Source organism: Bubalus bubalis, chromosome 12 (assembly GCF_019923935.1).
Source record: "Bubalus bubalis isolate 160015118507 breed Murrah chromosome 12, NDDB_SH_1, whole genome shotgun sequence".
In the NCBI taxonomy this organism is placed as follows: domain Eukaryota; kingdom Metazoa; phylum Chordata; class Mammalia; order Artiodactyla; family Bovidae; genus Bubalus; species Bubalus bubalis.
In genome coordinates this window covers 89,996,013-90,014,019 of record NC_059168.1, presented here as the reverse complement: position 1 = coordinate 90,014,019, position 18,007 = coordinate 89,996,013, and the positions used below count along the sequence as shown (strand labels likewise).

Sequence of the window (18,007 nt, the reverse complement as noted above, 5' to 3'; positions counted from 1 at the left end):
AAAAATCTATTTCATCCTTATCAACAAAGAATTGAACATGTACCTTTTAAAAAAGATACTGTTCCATGAGGAGGAGATGCAGTGTCCTCTTCTGAGCGTGAAGCCGGTCTTTGGTGTTGCTTCTGCAGCTGCCATTGGCCATTGATGATCGTTCTTCTCTTCTCTTCTTTTTGGGAGAGTAAGGGGGAGAGGACACCGTCTGAGTGGTTTTGTAAAAAAAATAAATAAATAAAAAATAAAAAAGATACTGTTGTCAGAGAATGAGGGATTATCCAAGATCATCAAATATTATTTGGATTAATGTACATTATAATTTCACTTTAAAATAGTTTTAAAGGAATCTATTACAGCTATACATACAAACCAGAGAAGGCAATGGCAACCCACTCCAGTACTCTTGCCTGGAAAATCCCATGGACGGAGGGGCCAGGTGGGCTGCAGTCCATGCGGTCGCGAAGAGTCAGACACGACTGAGTGATTTCACTTTCACTTTTCACTTTCATGCATTGGAGAAGGCAATGGCAACCCACTCCAGTGTTCTTGCCTGGAGAATCCCAGGGACAGGGGAGCTTGGTGGGCTGCCGTCTATGGGGTCGCACAGAGTCGGACACGACTGAAGTGATTTAGCAGCAGCAGCAGCATACATACAAACATGGAAGACTCTCAAAATTTTAACATTGAGAGAAAAATGTTTATAAAGATCACATATTGTCTGATTTTATTTCTAACAATTTGACCAGGGGTTGATTAATCTGTATGCATTCACAAAAGGGATACATATATACACACGCAATATGGAAATAGTAAAGAAATAATAAAACAGATTATTGGTTACTTCTGATGGGAAGGAAGTAGGGTTCAACTGAGAAGGAGTGTACTGAGTGGGGGCTTTAGAGGTAAATGCAATATTTTAAATACAATAAATTTAACATTTGGATGCAGATTGCTAGCTTTATTATTATTTTAAAGCCATTTATAAACGTGCACATATAAAAGCAAATAGTATGTGTGTGTATGTGTTTATATACAATTACTCTTTTATGTATGATGGTGAAATTAAAATTACTAATGAAGATGCTAATGGATTCCACTCAGAGGTCAATGTTGGCTCTACCCACAAGGTCAAGATTTATTCTCAGCACAGGTAAAGCATAGTGAGCAGTGGACACCCTTTGTATCTTCAGTTTTGTGTTTGGGAGGAAAGTACAAGTGTGTCTTGGCAGTGTCCCCAGGAGGCGAGAACTTATCCAGGAGCTGGAGAGTTGGGTCTTGTACAGAAACCACACATGAGCTGAAACTTGTTTTCCACCAGTTCCCCCTAAGTTTTTGTGACTTTTCTTATAGGCATCTGCATATTCAGTCAGACTCAGCTGAATACCAAGCCAACACTCGGCTTGGATGGATGCAATTTTCCACATGTATTAAAAATTCTAAACAATTAAATGAAAAACACATCATAACATACATACATGCTGTCCTCAGAGCCTGGATCCCAGCTAGACTCTGTCGTTCCAGAGATGGGAGAGATGCTGAGCACAGATCGGGGGACGCTGTGGTTTGATAGAGGCCGTGGCAGAGCTGTGAAGAGTCTTAACAAGCAGGTATGAACAAAGTCCTGTGGGGATCTGTGAGGACACCCTTGAGTCCACGTGGAGGACTGGGGCAGGAGAACCGGCCTTGAACCCTGACGGTCTGGCAGGAAAGGCGAAAGATGTGAGACAGAGAAAAGCTCCTCAGTGCCAAGTCTGAAGTGCCACCTGGTTTGGCTGAGTAATAGCAGTCGTCGTTCAGCCTCTGTTGTGTCTGACTCTTTGCAACCCCATGGACTGAGGCACACCAGCTTCCCTGTCCTTCACCATCTCCCGGAGTTTGCTCAAACTCCTGTACGTGGAGATGGTAATGCCATCCAACCATCTCGTTCTCTGCCACCCGCTTCTCCTCCTGCCCTCAGTCTTTCCCAGGATCAGGGTCTTTTCCAATGAGCTGGCTCTTTGCATCAGGTGGCCAAAATACTGAAGCTTCAGCAACAGTGGAAGCACATTTCCCTTTTTCTTCAAGAGTGAGAAGTGACGAGCCCCGTAAAGAGAAGTGCCCTTCCCACTCTAGTTTCCTCCTGACCCTCAGGACTATCTGGGTTTCTGACGCTCTGCAGAGTAGAGAGGAAGAAAATGTGGTGGCCAGGTCCAACATGGAGGGCTGGGTCTCTTCTCCTCATTCCTCAATAAATAGAGCTCCAGGCTGTCATTTGACTACTTTCTTTTAACATTGCCTTTATACAACATCTTTCAGAATGAAACTGTTGCTAATCAAGGGAGGATCAGCCAAGAAATCACTTGAGGCAGGATTAAAGGAACCAGAGAAGCTCATCAAGATTAGGAGACCACCACCTGAGACAAGATTAAGGGGGTGCAAGCCCTGCTCACACCCTAATCTTGTCAGGAACCCGAATTGTGACCCATTGCAATAAAACCCCTTCATCAAGTTCTCCAGGGGAGACACATAGTTTTTCCTGGCAGGTGCCTGCTATGGCCCATCCTTTGCCTGGCAAAGCAGCGAAGCTCTCCTTTTCTGCTTCGCCCGAAACTCCTATTCGGCATGGGTGCACAGCAAGGCCAAGCTGTTGGTAACAAAAGCAATCACAACTAAATCTCTGCTGAAAAGAGGTTTCCTTTTGGTTTAACTTCAGTTCAGTTCAGTAGCTCAGTTGTGTCCGACTCTTTGCGACCCCATGAATCGCAGCATGCCAGGCCTCCTTGTCCATCACCATCTCCTGGAGTTCACTCAAACTCACGTCCATCGAGTCGGTGATGCCGTCCAGCCATCTCATCCTCTGTCGTCCCCTTCTCCTCCTGTCCCCAATCCCTCCCAGCATCAGAGTCTTTTCCAATGACTCAACTCTTCGCATGAGGTGGCCAAAGTACTGGAGTTTCAGCTTTAGCATCATTCCTTCCAAAGAACACCCAGGACTGATCTCCTTCAGAAGGGACTGGTTGGATCTCCTTGCAGTCCAAGGGACTCTCAAGAGTCTTCTCCAACACCACAGTTCAAAAGCATCAACTCTTCGGTGCTCAGATTTCTTCACAGTGCAACTCTTACATCCATACATGGCCACAGGAAAAACCATAGCCTTGACTAGACAGACCTTTGTTGGCAAAGTAATGTCTCTGCTTTTTAATATGCTATCTAGGTGGTCCAAACTGAGAATGAATTTAAGAGCTCTTGTTGTTGTTTATGAGATTGTTGGAGGAAGTCCTAAAACAGCCGTGTTTCTTGGCTGTGCCTAGAGTCCCAAGCAGTCTCCCCAGCCTTTCCAAGGGCCATGGTCATTCCCCTCACTGCTGGAGCTGCCTACTCAGCAGGATATCTAGAAATCACAGTGTAGCCTTCTCCCCCCTTACTCGTTCCATAAGCATTAGTATTAATTTTTATTGATTTTCAAAAATACATAGTAAGACAAAAAGCTATTTCAGAGAGCTTTAACTGTGAGAAAGCTTTTACTAGGTCATAACCTCATTAATTTATGTTCAATTCTAATTCTTCCTTACTTAACACAGTCTTTCACTTGTGACCCAAGATTTTAGCCTGTCTTTATAGTCTGCTGTGAGTTACTCCCCACTGTAAGCTGATACACCAGGAAGGTGCTGGTTAACCCTTCAGGCTACTGAGGATATAAGCTATTTTCTCAGATAAGACCTTTCAGGGTGAAAGGTGTGAATGCAAGGAAGTTTCCATTCCCTTGGATTCCAAGGCCAGTGTCCCAAGGCTGTCTACATGCATGTCAATTTTCAGAAGAAAATCACTAAACCTCCATTTAGCCAATGGACCGCTAACTCCAGTACTTTGGCCACCTGATGCAAAGAACTAACTTATTGGAAAAGATCTTGATGCTGGGAAAGATTGAAGATGGGAGGAGAAGGGGATGACAGAGAATGAGATGGTTGGATGACATCACCAGCTCAATGGACATGCGTTTGAATAAGCTCTGGGAGTTGGTGATGGACAGGGAGGCCTGGCATGTTGCAGTCCATGGGGTTGCAAAGAGTCGGACATGCCTGAGCAACTTAACTGAACTGAACTGAGTGAACACCAGATTTTTAGATACTGTGCAGTTGTTTCCTTATCAACTTAAATTCTGTGTGCTTTTTGTTTTCCAATCTAAAAGGACTAAATCAGATCAGATCAGTCGCTCAGTCGTGTCCGACTCTTTGCGACCCTATGAATCGCAGCACGTCAGACCTCCCTGTCCATCACCAACTCCCGGAGTTCACTCAGACTCACATCCATCGAGTCAGTGATGCCATCCAGCCATCTCATCCTCTGTCGTCCCCTTCTCCTCCTGCCCCCAATCCCTCCCAGCATCAGAGTCTTTTCCAATGAGTCAACTCTTCGCATGAGGTAGCCAAAGTACTGGAGTTTCAGCTTTAGCATCATTCCTTCCAAAGAAATCCCAGGACTGATCTCCTTTAAAATGGACTGATCACGATGGTGTGATCACTGACCTAGAGACAGACATCCTGGAATGTGAAGTCAAGTGGGCCTTAGAAAGCATCACTACAAACAAAGCTAGTGGAGATGATGGAATTCCAGTTGAGCTATTCCAAATCCTGAAAGATGATGTTGTGAAAGTGCTGCACTCAATATGCCAGCAAATTTGGAAAACTCAGCAGTGGTCACAGGACTGGAAAAGGTCAGTTTTCATTCCAATCCCAAAGAAAGGCAATGCCAAAGAATGCTCAAACTACCGCACAATTGCACTCATCTCACACGCTAGTAAAGTAATGCTCAAAATTCTCCAAGCCAGGCTTCAGCAATATGTGAACCGTGAACTTCCTGATGTTCAAGCTGGTTTTAGAAAAGGCAGAGGAACCAGAGATAGACATCCACATTACAAATATTTATGGTGTACTTTTTTCATTAAAATATTTATGAATAATAAACCCTAAGAGAGGATGTGGAGAAAATGGAACTCTTCTATAGTGTTAGTGGGAATGAAAAAATTTTGCAGCCACTTATGGAGAACAGTATAGAGGTTCCTTAAAACACTTAAAATGAAATTACCATGTGATCCTTCAATCCCACTCTTTTCCATATACCTGGAGAAAACTCTAATTCAAAAAGATACATGTACCCCAATGTTCATAGCAGCAGTATTTACAATAGCCAAGATGTGGAAGCAAACTAAATGCCCATCAACTGAGGAATGCATAAGGATGTGGTACACATATACAATAGAATACTATGCTAAGCTAAGTCACTTCAGTCATGTCCGACTGTGTGCGACCCCATAGACGGCAGCCCACCAGGCTCCCCTGTCCCTGGGATTCTCCAGGAAAGAACACTGGAGTGGGTTGCTATTTCCTTCTCCAGTGCATGAAAGTGAAAAGTGAAAGTGAAGTCGCTCAGTCATGTCCCACTCTAGCGACCCCATGGACTGCAGCCTACCAGGCTCCTCCGTCCATGGGATTTTCCAGGCAAGAGTACTGGAGTGGGGTGCCATTGCCTTCTCTGACAATAGAATACTACTCAGCCATAAAAAGAATAAAATAATCCCATTCATAGAAACATGGATAGACCTTGAGATTCTTATGTTAAGGTGAGACATAGAGAAATATCAAATGATATCAGCTATATGTGGAATCTAAAAAAATGATACAAGTAAAGTGAAAGTGAAGTCACTCAGTCGTGTCCGACTCTTTGCAACCCCATGGACTGTAGTCTATCAGGCTTCTCCATCCATGGGATTTTCCAGGCAAGAGTGCCAGAGTGGATTGCCATTTCCTTCTCCAGGGGCTCTTCCTGACCCAGGAATCGAACCCTGGTTTACCACATTACAGGCAGATGCTTTACTGTCTGAGCCACCAGGGAAGCTTATCTACAAATTAGAAATAGATTCTTTCCTTTCTTCCTCCCCTTCTTTATTTTCTAGAGCTAACTGTCTAGCATGAGCTTTTCTCTGGATATACTTTACTACATGAGAAGCTCTTCTCACATCCTCATATATATATTTTGTTGAGGCTCACTCTACCTTTATCTCCATTCTTAGAAATTCTCTGAAAGGGAAAACTAACATTCCCTTATCAGCTTTGTCTGGCTGTTTTAGCAGTTTCCAGCTGTTCTGTGAGGCATTAAGATGGATATTCGCCGAGGGTAATACTTATTCATCATATCATTAAGCAAAATAAGCATAATATGACTATACAACACCCCCTACCATGGGTTCTTTGAAAGGAGAGCAGGCCCAGCCATCCCCTTTTCCTCTTCTTCTGTTTGCTCCTCTAGAAGGTCCATCTCAGCCCTTCTGCTGTTAAGTGTCCATCACCGCCCACTCTGAACCTCCTCCAGCGGTCACCCCCACACCAGGGGCAAGGGCGAGCTCCTCAAGATGCTGATTTGAGGTGAGACTTTTAGAAAAGCTTTCCATTTGCCTCTCATTTGGATTTAGGCCATGGGATTAACCTCAAAATGCTTCCCCCAGGCAGATTCAAAATAAGCTTTAGACGATGTGAAGTCAGTCTTTGAACTTTTGAGAAGAGGCCTCTGAATTCCGAACGGTTGGCAGGCAGACAAGCAGGGTGGATGCAGACAAGCAGGGTGGACGCGAACAGCTCCTGGGCCCTTCAGCCAGTTAGATAAAAATCAGATTGGCCAAGGTTCTGAATGTGTTTTTTTAAGGAAGGGAATAAAAATATGCTTCTGCCAAAAGTCTCCTCTTGTGACCAGTGTGATTTTAATTACATTTCTTTTTGGCATTGTCAAAAGCCCTGAACCAGAAAATGCGCTTAATTAGAAACAAAAACAAACAAACAATTCCTAAAAAAAAAAAAAAAAAAAAGAGTTTAAATGCTCTGGAGAAAGTTAAGAGCATGAGACACAAAAGTTTCTAAAGAAATTATTTAAAGAAAATATTTTCTTTCTTGTAGGAAAAAAAAGGATGGTGAAGAAGTCATTAAGCATTAAAAGAGACTTTGTTAGGTTGAATGAACAACAAAAATGTAAAAAAGGAAAAGCAAGACAAAGTTAAAATAAATATTGTTTGGACTGACTCTGCTCTTATTTTTCTTGTTATTTCCTATTGTAACCAGTGCTTGTAAAGTGTGGATAAATTTTGAAAATGCGGGAACACATCAGCACGTAACCACGTGCCTGTGTAGTCACACGTGGGATGCGTAACTGTGTGTCTGGTCACACATGCGACACACAACTGTGTTCCTGTGTGGTCACATGTGGCACATGTAACTGTGCTTGTATGGTCATACATGGTACACATAACTGCATTTTTCTAAGGTCATTATAATGCACAGTGTAGACCGTTTGTAGCAGTTTAATCATGGGAATACAGCACACATCTTTCTATATCTGGACATCACTTTCTATGGTATGAGGGCTGTCCATACTATGTTACAATGTTGCAAATGCATCACTCCTGCTGCTTATATGAGGAATCTAAAATATGACACAAACTCACTTATCCACAAAACAGAAGCGGACTCACAGACACAGAGAGCAGACTTGCCTTTGCCATGGGGGACAGGAGTGGGGAGCAGTCGGAGTTCGGGATTAGCAGATACAAACTGGAAGAAGGGTAAACAGCGAGGTCCTTCCTGCTGTGCAGCACAGGGAGCTATGTTCAATTCTCTGTGATAAACCATAATGGAAAAGAATATGAAAGAGACTATAAATATATATAAAACAGAGTCATTTTGCTATACACCAAAAAGTAGCACAACAATAAATCAACTATACTTCAATTAAATACATACAAGCCTACATAAAATGCATCACTCCTTAGCACCTATCAGGTGACACCTAGTCCCTTAAACAGGCACCCAGGCCCCTGAAGAAAGTTCATTTCCAGCACCCCGTCTACCCTGGACCTCAAACTCTCTATGCTCAGGCAACACTGATTTCAATGCCTTGTGGCTCAGTGGAAAATAATCCGCCTGCAATGTAGGAGATCCAGGTTGGATCCTTGGGTGGGAAAGATCCCCTGGAGGAGGAAATGGCAACCCACTCCAGTATTCTGTCCTGGAGAATTCCATGGACAGAGGAACCTGGCAGGCTACAGTCCATGGGATCACAGAGTCAGATATGACTGAGTGATTAACACACACACACAAACTTGTTTTAGCTCCACATGCGAGTTCCTCTGCCTGAAATGGTTTTCCCACGTATACCCTCCACGGGGTCCCCTTTATCTTCCTTGAAGGGGAAGTCTCTCCTGGTCTCACTGCTGCAGGTCCTCCCACAGGCCTGTCACCATTTAGAACTGTGTGGCTGATGATGTTTCTTTCTGACTCGGCAACAGTCTTTCCTTCTGTATACCTAACCACGAGATCGCACCATACATGTACTCAGTGTGCAGGAAGAGTTCATTGATAGATCATTAAAAAGAGAAAAAAAAAAAAAATAGGAAGGAAGGAAGAGAAACATCAGGAAGGCAGGAAGGAAGGAAAATAAAAAAGACATGAGAAAGGAAGAAAAAAAGAGGCCCACTTGTTTTAGCGTTTTTGCCATCACAGCTTTTAGCAGCAATACATAAAAAGACTTGGGGGGCAAACCAGGAGGTTAATTTCAAACAGAAATGGGCGGAGGGCCCCAAAGGAGAAGCCGAAAGACGACTGCAGACCGCAGGAGAAAATGCAGGTGTGATGCTAAAAGCAGAAGGCTAGTCCTCTGCTTCTTTTTCCTTTAAAATCCAGGTCTTTTGATCAGATCTTTAGGAATCTGATTATTTAGCACTTCTACATTTTACCAGATTTTTAGTATGCTAACTTTCCTTGTAAGAGGAAAGTTAGCATACTTTAAAAAATACATAAAGGGGGTAAAAGGGGGTTAAAAATAAAGGGGGTAAAGTTAAGTTTCAAACATTTTCAAAGGTTAAAAATTACATTAGAACAGACGAGACCCCTTCATGGAGTAAGTAACCAAATCTGAGAAGTATGTGTTATCTCCACGGAGAAAATTTGAGCTTAAGTGAAACCAGAGAAGGCGGGTCACTCCATGCTGACCCCAAATGCCTTGCTCTCGGGTCTGACTCCAATTCAGACTCGGTCAGCAGTGCCAGAGCTCTGTACAGAAGGGCTTTGTGGCCATCTGGGGGTGTTTATTTCAAGTTAATTTTTCATCTAAGTTAGAGGAAACTTGTAAAACCCAATGAGATAAACTGCAGAAGGGAAGCATAGATCCAATAGGAAGGTGTGCCTGGAGAGACAGCTCATTTGTAAAACTCTGACTGTTGGAGAAAATAAAGAATTCTTCAGAAGAAATGGCTGGACAAACACCTCTCACAGTGCAAACAGAAGGTATGCAAACTTAGAAAAAAGAATCTAAGGCCTTGGATATCCATTCTTAATTGTGAGCATTCAATTCTTAGCACCATACCCAATAGTAATGTCGTCTAATGAGAAAGTCTGTCTTTAGATGATTAAACAAGTTGGTCTATAAGCTTACTTCTCTCAACTGGTTTTTTAGCATGTGAGAATAGACTTTTTAAAAAACTACAAGGCTGCTTATTTGTATCAATATAAATGTCTTAACAATTTAGGTTTTCTTATGAGAATGTTCTGAAGATGACTGCTCCCTGAGATGTTAGTAGCTGTTGTGTATATTTGGGATATTTGAACTAAACAAGTTTCAATGAACCAAAGACTTCTTAAATCCTTACATCTGAGAATGAAAGGTCAGTTTTCCAAAGAGAAGGGCTGTTCTCCATCCTTCATTCTGCTTCTCAACTTTGATTATAAAAGCATTCCTAGTAGGAGCAGACTTTGAGAAATGTTGATTCAGTAATCATGGAATATGAAAGCTGAATCAGACTTCTGGGGGACGTGGGGGGCGGTCTCAGGGCTTGTTTGAGTAAGTGTGGGATCTGAAAAACAGAAATTCCTAGTATCTTTCCAGAAACTGTTATTTGGAAGATTGAGGATAGCATGCAGAAATCTGAAGTTTGAAAACATTCTCTGGCAATTCAGAACAAGATAACATTGCCTGGAAGCCACCATTTAAATCATTAGCTTTTATTTTGCATAAAAAGAAAATGAATTCTAGCTGTGAAACTGACTCACTGGCTCCTCTCATCTAAGGAACTTCAACTTACAGATAACCTCACAAAGTCTGCCCCGGCTTCTGCTTTCTTGCAATACACATCTCATCAGAACAAGCAATGCCTGATTGCTGTGGGGAAGTCTGATCTACCAAACACACACTCAGAGTGCTTACTTTGAAAGCTATACAGACTGGGTTCTATTCTCAATCCTGTTTTTAATTAGTAATGAGATCCAGAAGACATTCTCTTTCATGTTCCAAAGGAAAAGTTTGAAGGTAGCTCCTAAGAGCAGTTCTGTTCTGGTTAAGCAGAAAGATGCTACAGGACAGTGTGGTTATGTCATACATTTCAGCTCCACAGCATATGTGTTCCTGACAAAGTCTGCTCAGGCTACATGCTTGAGGGCCAAGTGGGCTGGCTAAGTAATTCCTAGAGCCAGCAGGGGAAAGCAGCCCTCCAGACGTCTGACCACACTCCAGGAGTAATCCCACCAGAAAGTGACTCATGCATACCATTCGCTTCAATTCCCTGGTCTGAGTGATCACAGATCAAAAGTCAGACTCATAACAGGAAGTGCTTCTAAAATTATAGCCCCCTCCGTGAACCTGACCTTCCGGCTGTCCCTTCTTTGTGATGGGGCATAATGGAGGCGGCTCTGGTTACAGGCACTGAGGCTGGGAGAGCCAGGCGGTCAGAATGCAGCGCCCCCGCCCCGGCACCAATCACAGAAGAGGCTTTCTTTGTGCTCGGTGTGGGGTGGGGGCCCAGGGTCAGCACCCAGGTTTAGAACTGTGGATCATTTTCAGCTTCAGTGCTTAGCAAGGACAGAAGTTTTCTCCAGATGGCTTTTCTGGAAAAAGGTGAGTGGCTTACCGTTCACCTTCTCCTTCTCCCTGAAATTTTTAAACTTTCTCTAGAGAAAAGCTCTAATGAACTCAAGTGAGCTTACTTCTGGGTCCTCGGCAACCTGTGGTGTTGAGCAGGGCAATAAGCTTTTAGGATAAAGGGGGGACGAAGCTGTCTGTTATCCATCCCTCAGGTACTTCCAACACTGCGATGTAGCTGAAAAGGCCTCACAAATAATTGTGAATGCAATTTTTATTGGGTGTTTCCTTGGTGGCTCAGACAGTAAAGAATCTGCCTGCAGTGCAGGAGACCTGGGTTTGATTCCTGAATTAGGAAGATTTCAAAAGCTAAAGGTGTAATGGCTAGGAGAAGTATTCTAGCTCAAAACTTTACATATAAAAATACACATATGCATACATATTATAAATATAGTACATATAATTTTATTTATAAAAATGCATATAATATACATAAAATATATAATGAATATGTATTTAAGGGGCTTCCCAGGTGGCACTAGTAGTAAAGAGCCTGCACGCCAATTCAGGAGACACAAGAGACCCAGGTTCAATCTCTGGGTCGGGAAGATCCCCTGGAGGAGGAAATGGCAACCCACTTCAGTATTCTCGCCTGGAGAATCCCATGGGTGGAGGAGCCTGGCAGGCTAGAGTCCATGGGTCAGAGAGTCAGACACAACTGAAGCGACTTAGTAGGAATAAATGGGCATTTGGTCAAAGACACCAACAAGATGGCATGAAAGTTGATGATTCATGTTCAAAGGAGATGTGATTTATTTTTAAAGGGGAACTAAAAGAAAGATTTCAAAATATTAGATTTTTAAGGGCAGGCTCCACCAATATTTACCAGAGTGGAAAAACTAGAGAAGTTGTCCCATCTTACTTGCTTCTGTGTCTTGAAAAGAGGTTGACAGGGAATGCTGAGGTTTCACTCAACCTTGAATATCCTCCAGGTGGGTACCAGTGCTAAGATCCTCTTCAATCACCAAAGCCTCTCACACCTTCCTTCACTGCTTCTTCTTGTAAGACCATAAGACATTGTTTTCAGTCATGCATTTGTGTCTTCTACAACTATTGAGTACTGTGTCTCTTGAAGTGGAAGGAAAAAAAAAAATAAGGCTTCAGTTCATCTCACATTCAAGAAGAATGTATAGGTGTGAAAAATGCCATTAATGAGGTCATTTAATAGTACTCTAAGAGTAGAAAAAAAGCAAGTCACTAGCTGTACTTGGAACTCTTTAAAAGTATTAGTCACTTAGTCATGACTTTTTGCAACCCCATGAACTGTATCCCACCAGGCTCCTCTGTCCATGGGATTTTCCAATCAAGAATGTTGGAGTGGGTAGCTATTTCCTTTTCCAGGCGAGCTTCCTGATCCAGGGATTGAACCCAGGTTTCCTGCATTGCAGGCAGATTCTTTACCATTTGAGCCACCAGGGAAGTCCCTGGAATTCTTTAAAAGGACTCAAATATCATTTGTGCTTACCTTGAGGAAAAAAAAAAATGCACATTTTCAAAGCAGAGGAAGGAAGGACATTCAAGGCAGAGAGAGCAATTTATGCAAATATATGAAGATGTGAATAAGAATATTTTGAGGGTAGATGGCATCCAGTCTGTGTGATGGGCCCTGTCTGCCTGTGTTTGGGGTGTGGGTGGGGTTAAGATGGGGGCAGAGGAGATGTTTATTAACATAGAAATTACTGACTGAACTCTCAGCCTGGCAGAATTCTGTGTCTAATCAAATCGCGTCTTCTCCCGCTCTCCAGTTCATCTGTCTGTGTGTGAGCAGTGGTGATGAACTGAAACTTCAGCAGTGACATGACACCCTGTGTTCTCAGGTGCCAGATGTGGAAAGTGAGGTAAATATTCAAGTATCTTGGTCTCACAAATATTGGAGGCATGTGTGTTTCTTGTACAGGTAAAATCACATAAAAAAATGCACTAACAGGAATAATGATAAAGTCCTTTGCTTCTCCCCAGGCTCCTGGATCCTCTAGGATAGAAGAACCAAGAGTGGTAGTCCCAATTCCTACAGTTGTTTTGGAAGTAGCTATTATGTCAATGGCACCCCACTCCAGTACTTTTGCCTGGAAAATCCCATGGATGGAGGAGCCTGGAATGCTGCAGTCCATGGGGTCGCTGAGGACATGACTGAGCGACTTCACTTTAACTTTTCACTTTCATGCATTGGAGAAGGAAATGGCAACCCACTCCAATGTTCTTGCCTGGAGAATCCCAGGGACGGCAGAGCCTGGTGGGCTGCCGTCTATGGGGTCACACAGAGTCGGACACGACTGAAGCGACTTAGCAGCAGCAACATTATGTCCTCAATTGATCTCTTTGCTGAGGGCATTATCTGTTTTGTTCTAAGTTCTCTATTATGGTAATGTTGCAAAAAATAAGAACACCAACAGAATTTTAGTTCTCATAAAGCACTTCACACACATTGCTATATTGAGTTTGAGAGAGGATGTATAAATATTACTAACTTCAATTTAGAAATGGACTCAGAAGCTCAGAGAGGTCACACAGCTACAAAATTTCCAAAAATATGGCTCCTGATTTTTATCTTAGTGATCTCGAGCTCCAATTCTTATTTAATTTTATTTTATTTTTAAACTTTACATAATTGTATTAGTTTTGCCAAATATCAAAATGAATCCGCCACAGGTATACATGTGTTCCCCATCCTGAACCCTCCTCCCTCCCCATTCCATCCCTCTGGGTCGTCCCAGTGCACCAGCCCCAAGCATCCAGTATCGTGCTTCGAACCTGGACTGGCAACTCGTTTCATACATGATATTTTACATGTTTCAATGCCATTCTCCCAAATCTTCCCACCCTCTCCCTCTCTCACAGAGTCCATAAGACTGTTCTATACATCAGTGTCTCTTTTGCTGTCTCGTACACAGGGTTATTTAAATCAAGACTTAAAACCTCATAAAACAGTTACCACTGCCCTTTGAGTACAGTCAGACTGTAAGAGCTCCATGCAGAAAAAGATTCCTTTTTCCAGATAGTTACGCATTTTTATTTCAAAGGTAATAATGATCAACTCATTAACTGTGATTGCCTTAAAGCATTTTGATAAGATTCATCTACAGATTACTATTATTTAATGGATGTTTATTTTAAATAGCTAGTCACTTATGTATTCAGACTGAAATAATCCCTCTGCTCAATCTTCCTTAAATGGATATTGTTTTATTTTCAATTGCATTCAAGCAATAAAGTAACAGAAAGGCAATTCTGTGGATTCACAAAGCAAAGTTGAATGTTAAAAGCAAAGTCTTTTATGTAATCATATAAGATACAGTGACTCTAAAGTGCAGAGTCTCAACCAAATTGGGTTTGCAAAGCTGTACAGTAAGTGCTTTCTTGTGCTTTGAAAAATTAAAATAAGTAAAAATACAGGATCTCATCTACCTGTAAGAACCTGGCTGTGCTTACTTTCCAGGCTTGTTATAATGGAATTTCCTCTTCAAGCAGAATCATTCCATCCCTAGAATACTATCATGGCAGCATTCCAGTTCCTGGACTAATTGTGCCCTTGGGTTAAAGGCTTTTAGGAGATAAGCTGAGTCTTCATCCAACAAGAATTCAGAGTGTCTACTATAATTCCAGCCAGGAGAAAGCTTTCCAGAGGTAAAATAACATGTGTCATGTTTTCAAGGGCTCGGGGCTAGTGAGGATGCTGAAGTCACCCAAGGCTCCAGCATAGGGGACACATATTGTCATATAGGGTCTTTCCCAGTGGCTCACAAGTAAAAAATCCACATGCAAGGCAGAAGACACAGGTTCAATCCCTGGGTTGGGAAGATCCCCTGGGGAAGGGAATGGCTACCCACTCCAGTATTCTTACCTGGAGAATTCCATGGACAGAAGAGTCTACAGTCCATGGGGTCACAAAGAGTTGGACACGGCTGAGTGGCTCTCACTTTGTTACCACATCTTAGAAGAACAACCGGAGAGGTCATCTCCAGGTTTGCAGGATATACCTGGAGTGATCTTAAATAAAATGTGGACACAATGACATTTGCTAAATTTATGTGGGGCAATCTCTAGGATGGAGGAGGAAAGACACGGAAGAGATAAGCAGTCTTTCTTCAGAGTGGCTAAAAGTGTAACACCTTTAGATGTCTTTTAGATGGCTGAGATGATAGAGCAGAAAAACAAGCACAGGTTCAGGTATAAAGTCTAAAACAAAAATCAGGAGGGCTAATGCACAAGTATAGAGAGTTTTCAGTCAAACAGATTTTTGTAGGGAAACTTTAGAAATACCCCAGGGCTATTTGTAGCAAGATTTTATGTAAGAGTGCTTTAAAAATGATACCGAGGAATCAGTAGCCAGTGCACTTAAGAACTATTTTTATCCAGCAACCAAGACTAGCTATTCCCAGGCAATTGCCCCGTATCATTTTGGTATCAATGTTCTATTTCATATTTGCCAAAAGTTTTTTAAAGAGTAACACTAACTTATATGCAGAATACCTCATGTTAAATGCCGGGCTGGATGAATCACCAGCTGAAATCAAGATTGCTGGGAGAAATATCAACAACCTCAGATATTCAGATGCCACAACCCTAATGGCAGAAAGTGAAGAGAGTGAAAAAAACTGGCTTAAAACTCAATATTCAAAAAACTAAGATTATGGCATCCAGTCCCACCATGTCATGGCAAATAGATAGGGAAACAATGGAAACAGTGGCAGGTTTTATTTTCATGGGATACAAAATCACTGTGGATGGTGACTGCAGCCATGAAACTAAAAGATGCTCCTTGGAAAAACAAACCCAAACAAGAAAGTTATGTGTTGCAACCCATAATTTATACACACTCTTAATTCATTCACTGTTTTTCAGCAAGCATTTATTTTGTGTATGCTCTCTGCTGGTTGCCATTCTAGAATTTTGGGACCCAGCAGTAAAAATATAGGTTCAGTTCAGTTCAGTTCAGTCGCTCAGTCATGTCCTACTCTTTGCGACCCCATGAATCACAGCATGCCAGGCCTCCCTGTCCATCACCATTTCCCGGAGTTCACTCAAACTCTTGCCCATTGAGTCGGTGATGCCATCCAGCCATCTCATCCTCTGTCGTCCCCTTCACCTCCTGCCCCCAATCCCTCCCAGCATCAGAGTCTTTTCCAATGAGTCAACTCTTCACATGAGGTGGATAGGTTACACTTCTTTGTTTAAGAAATACATATTCTCATTGGTAAAGAAACATTAAATAGGTAAAAGAATATACTGATCTCATATATTAATCAATCCAATGAAAAAATTAAAAGTAATGGTGATAGAGTGGGAAAATGAGGAAAGAGGTAATAATATCTGGGAGGGGTTTTGGAAGGATGGTCTTTATGTTGAGACTCTACTCTTCGGAAGGAAGCCTGCAAGTGAAAACCTGAACTTGGGTTCCGCATGCTGTGGGCTCTGCCTCTCGCAGGTTCAGCCAGCGGTAGATGCTGAACCAGTGGGTGGGGAAGCCTCACTGTACTAGACCATTTCGTGTAGGGGACTTGCCATCTGTGAATCTTGGTATCCTAGGTGTCCTGGAACCATTCCCTCATGGATACTAAAGAGCGACCGTATTGCACACAGAGACACAGCAAGTGCAGAGTCTGCAAAGAAGAAATGGCTTTGAGCCAAGTGTTTTCTCAGTGTGACCAAAGCTGGTGACAGAGGTGACTGTACCAAGAAAAGACGTTGGTAGAGTGGGCAGGGAGGGCCCTGGCAAGGGCCTGGTAGGCTCTGGGGCGAGAGTTGGGAGCCACCGTCTCTTTATTATGAGGTTGCGCTGGGGCAAGAGGTTAACAGTGATACAGGTAAGTGGCGACTGCTGGAGACCAGGAGTGAGACACTCTGGGCTTCAGAGGGAGAAGAAGTAACATTTTGGAGCCACTTTCTTAGAACTGTAACAAGACAGATTTTATAGTGAAGCCACTGGTTTTTACTGAGATAAAGAAACAGGATACATGTATACCTATCACTGATTTACAGCAGAAAGTACACAACATTGTAATGCAATTATACTCCAGTTTAAAAAAGAAAGAAACACACTTATGAATATCACTGACGTTTTTACAAACAAAGATGAGAGTTTCACGCGATGTGCATTAGCTCGCATACTGTATGGTGCTCTTTTCAAAAGAATTCTTTGGAAGAAAGCAGCTGAAACAACAGATATTTTGTCTCCTAATTTCTGAAGAAATCCACTTTATCAAATATCCCTTTTGCTTTTCTTTTTTTTGATGTCTATTAAACTTGAATATTTTTTATCTACTTAAAACATATTGGAGTAGAGTATGCATGGAGAAAATTTCACATGCGGTTTACATCTCTAAAAAAGGGGCTTATTGAGAAAATTAAATAAATATCCATGTCAGATCCTTAGCATCAAAACTAATTTGAAGTAGACATTCAATAAACGCTATTTTAAAATTATTTTAATTATTTCTTTTATTGTTTCTGTCCAAGAGATTCTCCAGGCAAGAATACTGGAGTGGGTTGCCGTGCCCTCCTCCAGGGGAATCTTCCCAATCCAGGGATCGAACCTGAGTCTCCTGCATTGCAGGCAGATTCTTTATTGAGGTGAGCTCATTGCCATGACAAACAGCTAACTCTGTGATTTTCAGGCTGTAATGACAACCCTCTCTTGAACAACCTTGGATTGGGTTCTTTCATTAGAATTCTCCCAAAGTGACAGCAGTTTATTTCCCACAAAAGAAAGATCTGATTTTCAGCTGGCACAGGAATCCAGGCTGAAATCTCACAGCCCACACGAGGGACATTGCCTGTAGAGAGCTCAAGCTTTACATCGGTGTGCTGCAAACTAACACCCCATTTGACAAACAGAGCAGAAAAGCCGTAAGAGCTACAGGGCCAGTGGTTGCTGCATAGTCACCTGACTTCCAGGCAAACTGGAGCAGTCCCAGATGAATAACTCAAGTCAAGCCGACATCAGAAATAGTGACTCCCCATGTTTCCGCAAATCGAGTTTCTTATCAAAGTCATCCACCACTCAAAGACTTAATTTATTTTTCTAACTTAGTAAAACAATGGCCCTTTTATACAGCATCTGAATAATGTAAACCTAATA

The 18,007-nt window shown here is 42.3% G+C and overlaps 1 long non-coding RNA gene and 1 other non-coding gene across 2 annotated transcripts; both read left to right on the top strand.

Moving 5' to 3' along the window:
- LOC112578288 lies at window positions 1-208 on the top strand. The gene has a single exon (XR_003102584.2). It is a non-coding gene; the product is annotated as a small nucleolar RNA U3 (small nucleolar RNA).
- A 10,459-nt stretch (window positions 209-10,667) lies between these two features.
- On the top strand, window positions 10,668-13,058 carry LOC123328729. Its single transcript, XR_006543757.1, has 3 exons — window positions 10,668-10,905; window positions 12,675-12,767; window positions 12,889-13,058. It is a non-coding gene; the product is annotated as an uncharacterized LOC123328729 (long non-coding RNA).
- The last annotated feature ends 4,949 nt before the right edge of the window (window positions 13,059-18,007 follow it).